Genomic DNA, 15,117 nt, shown 5'->3' with positions numbered 1-15,117 from the left:
CACTGTTTATAATAATAAGATGGTCATCCATTAACTTTGCAAAATAATTAAACACAGTGCAGGGAAAAGAGAAAGTCACACTTTCCTCTGTAGAATGTCAATTGGAGCAGTGCAGTATTAAGTAACAAGAGTCCCCATATGTGTGTACACTATTTCCCAACAATTTTAAATCCAAGAACTTTTGCCATTAAAAAAAAATCAGAATTACATCAACAAACTAAGAACAAATGTGGTTTTGAAGAAAAATTTGTGGTTTATATAAAAATTTCATAGAACTCATTGGTGAGAAAACTGCTGGGCTACGCTTAAAGGCACTTTATGCTTTTAACAACATTGGCAGTAAAAAGAAAGAAAAGGATAAGTAGAAGAACCATCAAAAAAAATTCCTGAACCTAGGGTTCATCACTGCAATTTCTGGACAATAATTAAATTAATAAAAATCCTACTAGGGTTTAAGAGCTTTTGAAACCTTTTCCCTTTTATCATATGCTTCTAGTGAAAAAAAGTGCAATAGACCAGACCATCCTTAGCACACAGACCAGGTAATCCATAATCTCTAGGTATCCCAGAGATGTACAAAAGTTGAGGACACTTCTACATTAACAAGCTAGTGCCTATAACTTAAGCACACTTATCTAGATTTAGCTAAAAACATCTTCATAATTGCACACACACTAAGTAAGTTTGATATAATATGAACACAAAGTTCAATTGTTGAGGACTTTTACCGTAATTATTGACACCAGATTTCCCCTATATACAGGCATTAACCCAAATGCCACATATCACACAATACCACGAAGTGGAGTTTTAAAATAATAAAAAGAAAAACAAGAATGAAGAATGCATTCACCAGTTTTCTCAGAGAAACTCTGAATCGCCATGCCCTGCATTTTGGAATAGGGAAAAACTATCAGCTTAGAATGCTGTCAGGACAAGACACAACATGGGCAAATTATTCCTTATCTTCTTGGAAAATGAACTATCTGGTTAACTAGGTTTATGTAAAGAACACTTCTTGTTTGGGAAAGGAATCCTTTCCTCAATCCCTTTTTCTCTCAGGGTTATGAGTTACCTAGTTTGTCCTGTGGAATCTTTAAAAGCAAAGGTACTCAAAGACACATTTTCAACAGGTCTCTTTCAGCCTACAAGAGAGAAGGAGTCACTGGCTGTTGGGTCATTCACCTCCGACAGAGAGGGGTGACCCAGATGATGGGCACCGATGCCCTCAGCCTTCTTCACTTTAGTAGGATTTGCCTGGCCTTTTTTTGGTTTGTTTCCAATGTAGGTAAATGAGCTCTGCAAATATTAACCTGTGGCAGGCATGCTGTGAGCCTCTTTCTAATGAGGCCCCAAGGATGTAAGCTGGAGGAGCTATTTCAGCTGGTCTAAAGGCAATACCTAACAGTCAGACTTTTAATTTCACTTAAGTGCAAAGCAGAGAAGGGTAGCCCTGGAAAGCTTTTCAGATATGAAGAAATAAGCTCAAATCATAGTATAATCCAGTTAGCAATACAATAGGGCTTTCAGAAATGACCTAAAGCAAATAATTTTTTAAAAAATCCCAAACTAGTCACACAGCATTAAGAAGGTCGGTTATTTGAAAGTGCTCCTTTGCAGATATACCTGCATTTATTTTCATAAAGAGTAGAGTCCTGGTCGAGGCTCTGGGGGGTAGCCATACGACAATGATCTTGGTGGCAGAGCCATTTGCAGAAATGCATTAAGGAAGAGGAGATCAAACTTCAGCAATGTTCTTTTTTGTCTGGTGATCATCACACTTCTGCATCTGGGCCTTCTCTTAAATTAATTCCCTTTTTCTGTATGTATGCTGGGTTTTATTGTATAATCTATGCCTCGTAGATTCCTGCCAGTGATATCTGGTCAGGGTTATGAGCAACCAGAATACAAGGATTCTGTCGGTATAAACAGCTCTAAACAGGGTCTTCGAAACAGCAGCACGGGTCTTCAAAATGTTTTTCTGATAATGATGATGAATCTCTTCGGAGAAGTTAGTGACAGTCAAAGAAAAGGTGGAAGTAATTATCTTTAACTTTTGTCCAGAAAAATGCTTTCTTCTATAATTTTCCCTGATTTTTAAAATGGGTGGATATCTATCTGTCGATCTGCCTATCTCTTATCATTTCTCCATCTCCCCACCTGCCCCAACACTTGGCTCTTCCCACAGGCGGGGAAAAGCTTCAGAAGCCCTGGGTCTGCAAATTGTAAAACAAATAAAAATGGCAGACATGATTCAAAGTATTCATCGAGATAAAATTCTTTCAATAGAAGAGAAATAATGTGGTAGAAATTAAATTGTATAGTATATGTTATAGACTATTTGAGTGGTTTATTACAAAAATAAACCTGTATCTTTGCCCACAGAGCAACAAATCCTTCCTCTACATAAGGTCTTGGAGAATAATCTCTAGTGAGGAAATATTCCACAACTTTGTACCTTTCACTCTATTTTCTTCCACGAGTCCCTTGGCACGCAATAATGCCACATTGTGTGACACAGAACACACTAGCTGTTATGAGACAGTCATAATACCCACCAGTAGCAATGGTATAAGATACTTTATTGTTTGAACATACACCCTTCAGAGTGTATAAACTTAAAACTTCCTTAAATTACTGTCAACCCTAAACATTACAATAATATATGCTTTCTTTTTTAATTAAAAAAGCTCCAATATACATATATTTTTTCATTTAATTTCTCACTCTTGAGCATATAATATTCGCTTTTGCAACCAAAATGATCCTTTAACGTATTTACCAAGAAAAAAATAATAATGCTGTCGAGTATTTAAGTACGTGCCCTATGGAACTCTGTTAAAAGGTAAAATGTAAATTAAATTCACCTCTCACAGTTGTTAATTATTCCGGGTGTCTGTGAGCGGAAACAAGTAGTTAATTTATACTGAATTACTATCAACGTGCTGACTCGCAGGCCACCCTTTCTTTCGTGTGTTTCTAAGTATATACGAAAGAAATTGAAAGTTGGGGAAATAGATGGGAGAACATTTAAAGGTTACTTTTCACCTGTGTTACCGGAATGCTTCCTACCTCAAAATATTACTGCTCCATTTCCCTACTTTTCTGTTTTAAGATGGTAGAAATCATTAGTAAAAGATAGTTAATAGGCCATTTTGTCCAGCTGCCTTCAAAAAAAGAATTATTTTCTATGATGTAATTTTAGTGTTAAAAATATTGAAAGGCACCATTGGCAATTTGTTCTAATTATTTTACAAGTATAAAGGTATTTTTGAAAGTCATATATATTTAAATCCAGAGTATAACTAAGCAATAGAAAATTAAGTGTTTTTAATAGACCACCTTTTAGTCTAGAGGAAACTGAATATAGTATTTCCAGATATTTTGCAAATACCATTTTCTTTCATCATTTATTTACAAGTACATAAGTATAACAACGTTCACACTTTCAAATGATATTTTAAAGACCTTTTAAGTATAGGCAGTTAACATTTGCATTATTTCTGTGAGACAAAATACTATGTATTATAAAATGTTATGTTATCACATATTCTCATACTTCACCTTTTTTCCTCAATATAGCAAACACGTGTTTGGTGCCTAGTATATATAAAATGTGGAATTATGGATTATGAAGGTCACAAAATAAACACAGTTTCTGTCTTCAAACAGCTTAAAACAGAAAGGATAACTTATTTGAAGTTAAAAATCCCACAAATCTCTCATAAGTCATAAAAATTCCTACTTTTCTCTGAAATTACCATCCAATCATATACTTCTCTAGACTATTTAGATTTGTTAGAGCAACGGACTCATGTTATTCTTAGAAATTCAGTGCACCCATTTTCACTGGTTTTGTTCTAATGGACCAAAATAGCTGAATGCTATAAGTAGAAATGCATATATCACTTTTACATAGTTTTTGATTTATGAAAAAATACAAGGTAATTATATTTCTTAATAACAGAGGAAATAGAGCACACCAGGCCACCAGGGTTAGGAAGGGCATTCCAGGCAGATGGAAACACACAGGAAAAGATGTGTAGGTTGACAGGACTGAAGTCTGGGAGAAGGCAGGATGAGGAGGAGAAAAAAGAAAAGGAAGGGGTGCTTCGAGAGAAGAGTTAAAGGGGTAAGCAGTGTTTAAGGAAGACTTTGAAGCCACGCTAAGAAGTTTAGAGTCAACGTGCCAGTTAAAGAAAGCCATTATAGGGTGTTATGAGATATCTTCCTTGGAGTTTGGAAAGATCTGACAAACACACAGGGGATGTTTTTCGAAAACAGCAATACTAGAGGTGGAGGATGTTTAAAGAAATATTATAATAACCCAGGGAGAATCAGTAGAATAAATGCCCTGAGGCAGTGAGGAAAGAGGTGAAGAGGACAGGCTGGCCTGAATAGAAATTTAGGAGGAAGAAATGAGAGGACTCGGAGAAGGGTGGTGAGCTGGCAATGTCAACCCGGTTTTAGGTTGGGTATCATTTGTAAGAGGAAAATACAAAAAGATGAGGCATTGTTATTTCTTCGTGGAAGAGGAAAAGGGGGTGTGTAATATTGAACTGTTTGGGACTTTTCACATTTGAGTCATCCGTGAGATGGCCAAGTGAAGATGTCCAGCAGGCCCACAGATACACAGGCCTACTGTGTACCAAGGCAGAAACGGGAAGTAAAAATACAAACACCCATGTCATTAGCATACAGGCTGATACAGGAAATCTTGAATACGAATGAGATTCACAGTAAGTGTAGAGCAACAAAAGAAACAGTGAAGGAGAGAGCATTGATGCATCTGCACTCTCCTAATTTCTTAAACCTCATACTAATGACCAGATTTCCTAAATTTCGTTGAGCAGTTAGCTCACTATACTTGTGTCGCCATTACCTTGCTCAACTCTTCTTTCTCATTATTACTTGTCAATGATTTAAAACATTCAATCGTATCTTTGCTCCTGAAACTTTTTATTTTCACCTGGAACTATGCTTTGATACTTATCCATACTGTTATACATAGAGCTAGTTCCTTCATTTTAACTAACATGGATTGTCTGCATGAACTTTGCTTATCCACTCCACCTGTGGTAAACACTAGGTGATTTCTACTTTTTTGATCCTAAAAAACAGCACGCGATCAATGTCCTTTAATTCAGATAAGCAGCGAGTTTTACAAAGAGATATTTAGTTGGAACTGGAATGTGCTCACACCCCTTTTTTTCCTGTAAGAAGAAATCTAAAATTTATTGATATACATCGCTAAAATATGACTATAGCTCAGTACTACCATCTCTGGGGTTTTCTCCCAGAACATAATTGAATAGATGCCCATCCTTATAATTTCAGGAGATAGAAAATAAGGCAGAGGGTTAGTGAGTACAACTGAGGAATATATGTTACTGAAGAAAATAGTATATATACATTTGAGCTATAAAATGTTATTCGGTTGCTAGCTATTATTAACATTTGTTTCTCTTTTCAAAGCTAGCTTTGTTTTATTCAGTTTTCTTTATAATCATATAAAATGAACAAAAAATAACTATTATTTCCTAATGATGTCCTATCTTCTACCTGGAGAAGGTAGCCACAGTAGTATGATTTTTAAAAAAAGAATCGTGATGAAATACTTTTGGGATCCTGTGCAGGTGTACATTTCTTGTGGCATTGAAATGTATATTAAATCTTTTAAAAGCTCTAAAGATTGTTATTTAAGTTTGTTTAACTCAGTGTCTGGCAAACTTATTTCACTTAGGAACCAGAAGAGGTTCACATCTATTAACAACTTATAAAACCAGTGGCCCGTGGAGCAGGTCGGAAGAGATAAGCTTAACTCAGTGCTCACTGGTGAGCTGATAAAGCCAGAAACGGCACTGGGATTTCTGCAGGCCCTCTGAACTTGCCCCTCGTAACACGGTGTTGACTTTCCCTCCCACAATTTCCCTGACCCTCCACCACTCTGGGACTTCTAGTCAAAAATGTACTGCAAAGGAGAACCATTTCTTCTGTCTTAAAATGCTAAATCCTTGGTGGATATGTAGAAGGTACACCTTTTTCTCTGCTCTACTGAAAACAGCAACGTCTTATTCTAAACAATATTTATTTTGTTTCCGATCAGCTCCAGCTATCAAGATCTTTATTTAACAAACACAATATAGCACTTACTATGTGTCAGGCACTATTTTCTAAGTGCTTTACCAATATAAATGCACTGAAGCCCTCAAAATAGATTCTACGAGAAAGGCACTCCAAGTATCCCTAGTTTGCAGAAGGACAAGCTGAGGCTCAGAGAGATGAAGGGAAGCAGCAGAGCCAGGGTTAAAAGGCAGGCATTTCCCGCCCATGTTCTCACCTGCCATCCACCTCCCATAGGCAAAGCACGTGACTGCCATCTCTTAGGAGAAAAGGGCGTTGCTTGTATTGACATCAGCTCTATCTGTTTTTTCTGGTTTTGTAATACATGACTGAAAATATATATTATATTATTATACACATATGGTTTCTTTAAAAATAAAGATTCTAATGTGCACACATATATACTTTATACATCTGTATTTATATTTATTATGGATATGCATTACCCATGTATATACAATGTATATATACATTATATATTATTCCTATATTTATTTATTATATATTAAATATGCATATCTATGTCAAAATAGATATAACTAAAGTAGTTGACCTAACAAGAATAATTGAGTCTAAACTCTTATAGTTAAAATGGCCCTGAAGAGCAAGACTGGATTAACTTAGAATTGTGCTCACTTACTTACTGCCACACTGTGTTTTCTCTTGTAGTAAATAACAACAAAGCTAGGATTTTTTTTCATGTTTTTCTTCTATTAATTCTCTGGTTTTGCCATTTACAAACATATTGGGCATTATTCTTATCATTGATGTTAGGTTACTTTTTTTAAAAAATACATTGCATTGTCTTACTTTAAAAAAATTCAGTTAAAATAACTTCAAGGAAGTGAGGGAAAATGCCAATGATTTATAATTTATATTTCAATAGAGATACTAAAATAAGCTGCTTTATTTTGATATATTTTATAGGTTTTTAAAGCCTTCTTTTGACAGCTACTGCACTCTTATCCTAAAGCAGGAATGGCTTGGAAAATATCTCACTCTCCCAAAATATCAATAAAATGAGCGAGAAAAATTAGCTTCACGGCAGATCACTTTAATGAGACACAGAAGTAAATCGGACAAGGCAGATTTGAATAGAGATATTCAATGGAGAATAGAATTAGCAGGTATAAAGTAAGTCCCATCATTGTGTCAATCTGGCTCCCAGGGTGGAAGGCACACCTTATATATCTATGAAAAGATGGGCAGGCAGGCATTTGCCTGTAGGTACTGGGGGCTCATTTCTGTGTATCTGTTTATGTATATGGATGCAAATGTGCCCATGCATGTTTTTCTATGTGGAGGCAAGTATGCCATCACTATTGTGAATAACAGAAAATAAACATTATTATTACAACCTGAATGACCATGAAAGAGAGAAAGAAATCCTCTTGAGTGCAACATTTCCCATGTAGACAAAAACATAAAGCTGAATTTTAAAGGAGAATGAAATGATTCTTATAGTGAATAGTAATAACCAAAAAAATTAAGAATTCCACAGGATTATAAAAGCCTTCTCAAGCAAACAAAGTCATTTTTATTGTGATATAACAAAGGTAACCATCCTTTGTTATATTCTCTCTTTAAAAAAACAAGGTACGGGACTTATAAAATGTATTATTTAAAAGTCTATACTCTTTAAAAAGACATCTTCTAAAAAACTTCATAAGGTGTTTGTTTAAAGTCTAGGGAAAAAAATCACGACAAATAATTATCATCAGTCTATCAACTCCAGGGCAGAACATAAAATCTCTGGGTTATGTCTTAAAAACGAAGTTCTTATATAAATTCTTATTCTAAATCAGTTCCTCAGAAGTAGTTTTTAATAAGGGATATTTTTAAAAAACACATTATACACAATAGATTTATTTCACAGTGTTTCCACAGCAGTAGCATCTTGCCAAACAATGCGTCTGATGCTGATATAAACAGAGCATTCATTTGTTCATTCAACATTTACTTTACACCTGCTGTATGTTGTGCACCGGGCTGATGATAGAAAGTTAGACAAGAAATGAGAAGTATTAGAACTGTAGAACTCTTGAGTTAGACCTAGATTATAGTGTCAAATGAGATACAGCATAACTGTAGGCTTGGACACATTATTAGCCTCAAGGACTTTGGGGATGTCCTAGCCTCTGTCCGTACAGATACATAGTGAGGAATAGATCTGACTGACTTAGGCTATGATGTGCCGCCCTCGTCCCCACCATGCCAAAGCTGCCCGGCTTCACACATACCCAGCTCTCCGGAGGGCTGGGGGAATATGCCCTTAAGGTGTGCATTTGCCTGACCCAGAGGGTATCCCGGGAGAAAACAATAACAGAGGCTCATAAACTGAGTCTATGGACAATGAGTTAGTTTCAGAGGAGAGTGGCACTTTTAAGTACAGCAGGTTATACGGTTTAAGATTGGTTCCTGACCCCACAATTTCTCTCAGGAGCTTGTGTCAGAATCCTGGAGAAAGAAAAAGGCAACAATGAAATAAAAGAGGTGTTTCACAAAATTCATGGGAAGCACTAAAAGCACAAGGCCGCTCTCCTTTGCAGCCCATGAAATAGCAGGCGGCAGCAGTGGGACGACAGGGAACTTGTGCTGCGATGCATTGCAGAGAGATCGTAAGGGGGCTGGTGGCATCTCTGCATTCACTGGAACAAGAGAGACAAAGCACAGTAAACACCAGACGACAGTATGGGCACTGTGTCTGCAAGTACCTGTGAGGCGTTCTCAGGTGGGAAGAAGCCACCTGAAAGGGCGAGAGTCACTGTGCTTTTCCCGGATAAGGAAAACCTGATTGCACCTTCAGACATCCACAGCAATGGGAGATGTAGACTGAAAACGTGCCCTTAGGACCTCTGTCAGGTGAAGTTTTTCTGGAGTCATTTTCCACCCACTGCAAACCCCGTCTCCCCACACATGTACACATCTGCATATGAGAGAGGGAACTTGAAAATCAATGAAGACTTATTCTACTTAGTTTGCATTTAAACAAAAATAGCTGCAAAGGTTTGTTTTAATAAATTATCAAGTGCATTAGGAATACATATGCACAAAATACTCTTCCCAATTATCAAAAAAAAGAAAAAGATGAATTTGGCTTTCAATCGTATAGCTAATGTATTAGCCAAAATGATGCTCTGGATTCAGAGGACACAGCATATTGAGAAGCCACTAATGAGAAGCCTTTGCCAAGTCACTGCACCTACGCTACTTCATCTACAGCGTCATTATGGATTCACAGGATTTGGGAATAACTGCCCCTCCCCTTGAACCACCATAAGGAAGAAATGCGGCTTGGCAAATAGCTATCCTGCTGGACCACCATTTCCAGTTCTGCTTGGTCCAATGGGGTTCCAGAACACAGAGGTCCATGGTAAGTTTGGTTGCTAAATTCATGTGCCCTAGAAACACTAAAAATTGAAACTTGATCATTTATCCCCCACATATTTTACCTGTAAGCTCTTTCCACTTGCCCCCAAACACATTTATTGGGAAATACCAAGTACTGATTTTAATTGTCTCTTTTCCTTTTATTTTACCAGCCAATAGATATTTGTTAAAGTTTTATTATTATTTGCTCGGCATTTTATAAGGCAATGGAAAAAAATAAGTGAGACACAGAACCTACTTTCAAATACTGTCTCCGAGGGACAGAAACCATAGAACGCAATGATAACAGAGTTTGATGAGGGTGGAGTACACACTGTACTACCGAAACTTATAAAGAGCAGACCCCTGACGCTCTCTGAGTGAACGGAAAAGTTTCCACTTTTATAGAGTAAGAGGAATTTAAATTGCATCTTGAAGTTAGGGTTAGAGTATTTAAGGTCTTCTAGAGAGAAGGATATATTTAAACCAAAATGAGAGAGTGTGGATAGAGATGAGAGAATATGAGAATATGGCATTTTGAGGAATGACAATTCTTCAGTGGAGAACCTCGCGGGGTGTGTTGCATGTGGCTTGGAGGTCAAGGCTAGGAACAAATTCTAGGCACCAAGCATGCCCTGCATGATGCTCTTAGATTGGATTTAATACACCCTGGAGAGACACAGAAGGACTTCACGCAGGTGAGTAACATGTTAACATTTGCTTTAGAAAGTTCCAGTGTAGAATGGAGGGACTGAAGGAGGGAAGCCAGTAAGGAGAGTAGTTCACAAAAATGAGCAGTGGGTCTCCTTTTTGCGGGAAAGAGAAAAATATCTGAGGGCAAAGGAGAAAGAGGCAGGAGTTTACTGTCCCTACTGTGAAGAGAAGGTGAGATTTTAAATATCAGAAATGTCCATTCAAATAAGTTAGAAAAAAGCAAACAGGTCCAATAAAATATAGTTCATTTTGCTATGGGAAAAATAAAAAGTTTTCTTCAGAGAACAAGAAATGCCATCAATTGCTGGGCACAGTATCCTACATCTTTATTATTACGCCCTCAATAGGATGTGCTTAAAAGCACCCTAGGAATCTTTTCATAAAAATTAGGTGCTTCCCTTTGAAGTCTCTCTTTCTATTTTAATTTCCTATAGCAGAAACTCCTGAAACTAAAAATAAGGTTTACAGGGATGAGAGGAACTAAAGGAGAGAGAGAAGGAGAGAGGGGAGGGGGGAAAGACACAAAGCGAGGAATTGTGAGGTTGAATCCCCAAGCCTGGTGCACGGTGTTCTCAGAAATACTCAGAAGCTGTCTTTCCTCTCCTTTCACCTCATCTAACCCGTCCCACCATCCCACCCTCTCACACACATGTGGACACTTGAGTTTTGAGCCATAAATCTTGCAAAGTCTGTCAACTGACAGCCTAATAACATGAAAGGAGTATCTGCAAACAAGATGGTTTCGAGCCATTGCTCATGACCCTGAACAAATCAGGGACCGGTTCCCTGCGCAGCTCCGAGCCTCTGCTTTAATCACTTAACTGAGCAGATTGATGTGACACTTCGGGAGCAGACTAAGAGGTCTCTATTTTCCAGCTATCTACTAGTCTCCTTTACTTTTTCCCTAACAATTAAGTCTAGCTTGTCATATTTTGAGACCTAATCAATGTATAAATGAGGGACAGCTGATCATCTGGCCTTTTCTGCCCTGTTAGTTATTCACAAGGAAAGCAACCTTTTCCAGCTTTCTACCTGGTAATCATTGAGGAGTATTCAAATAAGGACATGGTGAGGTTAAGGGCTAAGGCAGTGGTTATCAATCTTGGCTGCACAGAAAAAAGTCACCTGTGGAGTTTTGTTGGGGAAAGGGGCGGGGAGCAAGGAGTGGTGGTATTTTAATATAAATGCTTGGGCTATAAACCAAGCATAATAAATCAGAATTTCTGGGTGTGAGGCCCAGGCACTTTTCTCAACAGCCACTGTAAACTGTAACGTTCAGTCATAGTTAAGATTAAGAAGGTATCAGGAATGTACTCCCAATTTACACCAGGAATGACTGATCTATAAGCAATGTTCCACTAAGGAAGGATGCAAAACTACAGATCCTCAGAAACTGCCAAGGCCTATTAAATCAGAATCTTGCAAAGTGGGAGCCAAATGCCTGACTTTTGACAGGCTTCTTAGATAAATTTTAGATTCTCCAAACTTTCAAAAACCATTCTGCAAGGACAACAATTAGCTGCTTTGTTTTCTGACTTTGTCAATCCTAGCAGACCTCATCATCACTTGGGGAGTTAGGAGGAGCCTGGGGAACACTCCTTAGGGCCTTGCCAGATTACTATTCCAGATATCAGCAAGAGGAAGAATGGGGGGGCACTCAAAACAAATACAAGGAAGAAATAAATTTCCTACCTTAAAAGAAGACAACTGATTGGAGAAAACAATCATTTAGCAACCTGTGAATGATTACAGATTTGCAGAAAGAAAAGTACAGAAACGCTAAAGGAAGCCTTTGCAGCCAGCTCTTTTTTTGACTAGTCATACTTGGGAAGTGCTGGTACAGGGACTAAGAGCTGCTTCTTGATTGCGAAGCTCTCCTTGGCAGACCCTACCTACAGCACCCAAATGTAGTCCACACTTGTCCTAAAACTAAAGGAAGGATGCAAATATCCTCAACTTTTACTGATTATATTTAGAATCTCACTTTATGTTTTACATGGCAATTAAACACCCCTCCCTTTTATCTCATAGTTTGTCGTCTTGGCATCGCTTTGTTCAGTTCTCTAGCATTTTTCCTATAATAGTAACACTTTAACAGCAGTTTTCCAAGTCATATTTTCAGTTAAACTTGAGTGATTGGGTGATGTCTAAATGGGGAACCCCTCAAAGGGGTAAAACAATCTCAAACCAAATTAAAACTAGGACATACCAAAAAAGTACAGAGGTTATTTGAGGTGACAGTATTTCTTTAAAAGCAGTACTCCGCTCTGAGAAGCTTTGCTTCCGAAACGGTGGGTAGACTGTCAGTTTCCTGCCCTGAAAGCACGGCATATGCTCACTGGAAGCAAAGCTTTTGCTTTTGCAGGTATAGACTGTATGTGCACGTATATTCCTCACATTCCTTCTCCATTCATCCCCAGTGGGCCCTATGAGCTGGCACAAGTCCATGGAGCCAACATGAGAAGGAACAATGACCTTAGATCATAATGTGAATGAATGGTAAGCAATATCAAATAAATTAGAAATGGGTGTGGGCACTAACATTACCTGCCAACTATACAAAAAGAAGAAGAGAAAAGATTTTTACTAGAGACAGCTTCCCTGATGTCACAGACCTTGTTACTAGGCACCTCTGGCTTCTCATCTTGGACAACCTGTCCTAGGCAATGACCCCTCTATCAGAAAGCTACTTGGCACCTCTTCCAAAGACAAGACCCGCCAGGTCCCACTAAAACAATCCCATAGAGATTCCTTTGGCAGAAATTGGGCTAAAAAAAAAAAAAGCTAAAAAAGCAGGGGGAGTACATTGACTGTAGAAATCACACGATTAAATCTTTAAGATGAGTGGAGAAAAAAATTATTAATAATGTGTTTTAAATATTATTTAAACATATAGTGGTTCACCTTGAGCTAAATCTTTGGCCAGGTATCCATGCCACACACAGCCTATTGTGGTTTAAGGGGCCCGCTGCAATGAGCACATTTCCCACCAAGGGAATTGGAGGGCTAGTGCCTGTGAGTCTCTGGTGTACAGCCCGGACTACGGAGGGTTTGAGTTTAAATAAAGAAGGTCCACTGCTAAATTCAAGATCATCACGGCAGTGAGAGGTCTCTTCCTGTTCCCTTGTGTTACTACATATACTGCACTGGGCCAGGGATTGATTACAAAAGCAGAAGTCCAAGGTAAGAATGGACTTAAACATCCTAGGTTGCTCATATTTTCAACTCCTCTGAACATTCTGAAAGGTGTCTTTTCCCTGGCACTTGGATTTGCAGCTTCAGGCTACAGACAAATAGCTAATGTCTGATGATTACTTGTCCACTAACAGAACAAGCTGTTGCTTTAGGAAATAGTTATTTACGGTATTTCGCACTACATTCAGAGCAGCCCAGCCGAGCTTTGTTTCATCAGTGTGGTTCAGACTCGGTGACTAAATAAAATAATGAGAGAATACTTCTTTTATCAAAACCTGGGTTGTGTTTAAAGTGCATCTTAAACCAAGATAAGCAATAATAAAACCTAGCATTTTGGGGGCCTTTCTGTGGGCTAAGAGCTTATTACCATTTATTCTTCTCACTAACATTATTAGGAAGTTGCTGTTATTACCCCACTTTTTTGCTGAGGAAACTGAGGCAATCTAGAGGTGGGACAACTTGGTGAAGCTCCCATACTGGCTAGTAAATGTTGGCACCTGACTTCAAATATGGGCAACCTAATTCCAAAGACCTCTTCTAACCATTGCACTGCTGTGTCTCATCAAGAGGATACACTCAGAAAAACCATGATAAGGACCCTAGAAAAATGCAAATGTGTTATTTTGTCAAATTCACTGTGATACTTTATGATTATTGCCTACATAGAAGACCATGGTGACAATTAGTGTCAGAATAATCCAGAAATTGAGCCCAAGGTTTATCTCCAGAATTTTCTCTTCCATATATCCTACACTTTAGATTTATAGTCATGCTATTTCCATATTTAATGGTTGTTTCTAGATTAAAGGAATACTTGTGCTCACCTCCCACTCTCTTAGTATATTCTGGGAGGATACTTCAGATATTGTTCATATAGGTAATGGTGTACAATTTTGGCCTGAGGGCAAACGCAATACGTTTATTTTCATTATTCTCTTGGGACACTAAAATTAATAACATTCAATGGGGTCACCAGTCACTGAGTCTTTCTCATTGAAAAGATTCACTGCTGTAACCAAACCAGGGCTACGTTTTAATTTGTGTGTCCCAATGGGATCCTTTCCAGAACATCAGATTAAAACCAGTCCTAAGTAGCTTTGCCATTTGTTTCAAGGGTGAACATAGCAGTTTAATTTTATAAATGGCGTGTAGTTGCCAACAGACTCTAGGGAAGTACAGACAACGGCAATAAAAGCATGAATACTACCTAGAAAATACACAGTAACCACTCAGTGTCATTAATCAGGTGTCCAAGTGGTTCAGAGCCACAGTGTCACAGTTTACTTATGGAGGCCTCTGTCTCAAATATTCAGTGTCAACTGCAGATCTTGAGTTAGGCCAGTTTTCAATTTGGAAAGTATGATCACCTTAGACTCCTCCAGAGAAAGAGCTTGATTTTCTTTTTAATTTAAGCACTGCAAATCCCTATTTCTACTCACATACATCTGTTCTTCTTTGGTCAAAATATCATGAAATGAAGGGCTATTAGGAAAAGGGTAAGGTGGTGAAGGAATCCCAAATGCAAAGGCCTAGTGAGGTCATCTGAATGACAAGTGGGCGGGGGGAGGGGCGGTGGTCTCCTGTGAACTGTTGAGCAAATACCCCGTGCAAAGGGGAAGCTGATACTCAGCTCGTGCCTGTTGTTCTGCACAGAAACAGGGGCGCTGTGGCCCAGAAGATACACTTTTTAAGGAAAAGTTAGAAATATAGATTTTT

The 15,117-nt window shown here is 38.1% G+C and overlaps 1 protein-coding gene across 10 annotated transcripts in view; it reads right to left on the bottom strand.

The window, feature by feature from the left end:
* SOX5 (SRY-box transcription factor 5) overlaps window positions 1-15,117 on the bottom strand; it is a 908,025-nt gene that overhangs the window by 559,403 nt on the left and 333,505 nt on the right. The gene's annotated exons all lie outside the window — the stretch shown is intronic.

This window comes from Desmodus rotundus, chromosome 3 (assembly GCF_022682495.2).
Source record: "Desmodus rotundus isolate HL8 chromosome 3, HLdesRot8A.1, whole genome shotgun sequence".
In the NCBI taxonomy this organism is placed as follows: Eukaryota; Metazoa; Chordata; class Mammalia; order Chiroptera; family Phyllostomidae; genus Desmodus; species Desmodus rotundus.
This window is presented reverse-complemented; position numbering and strand designations above follow the sequence as displayed.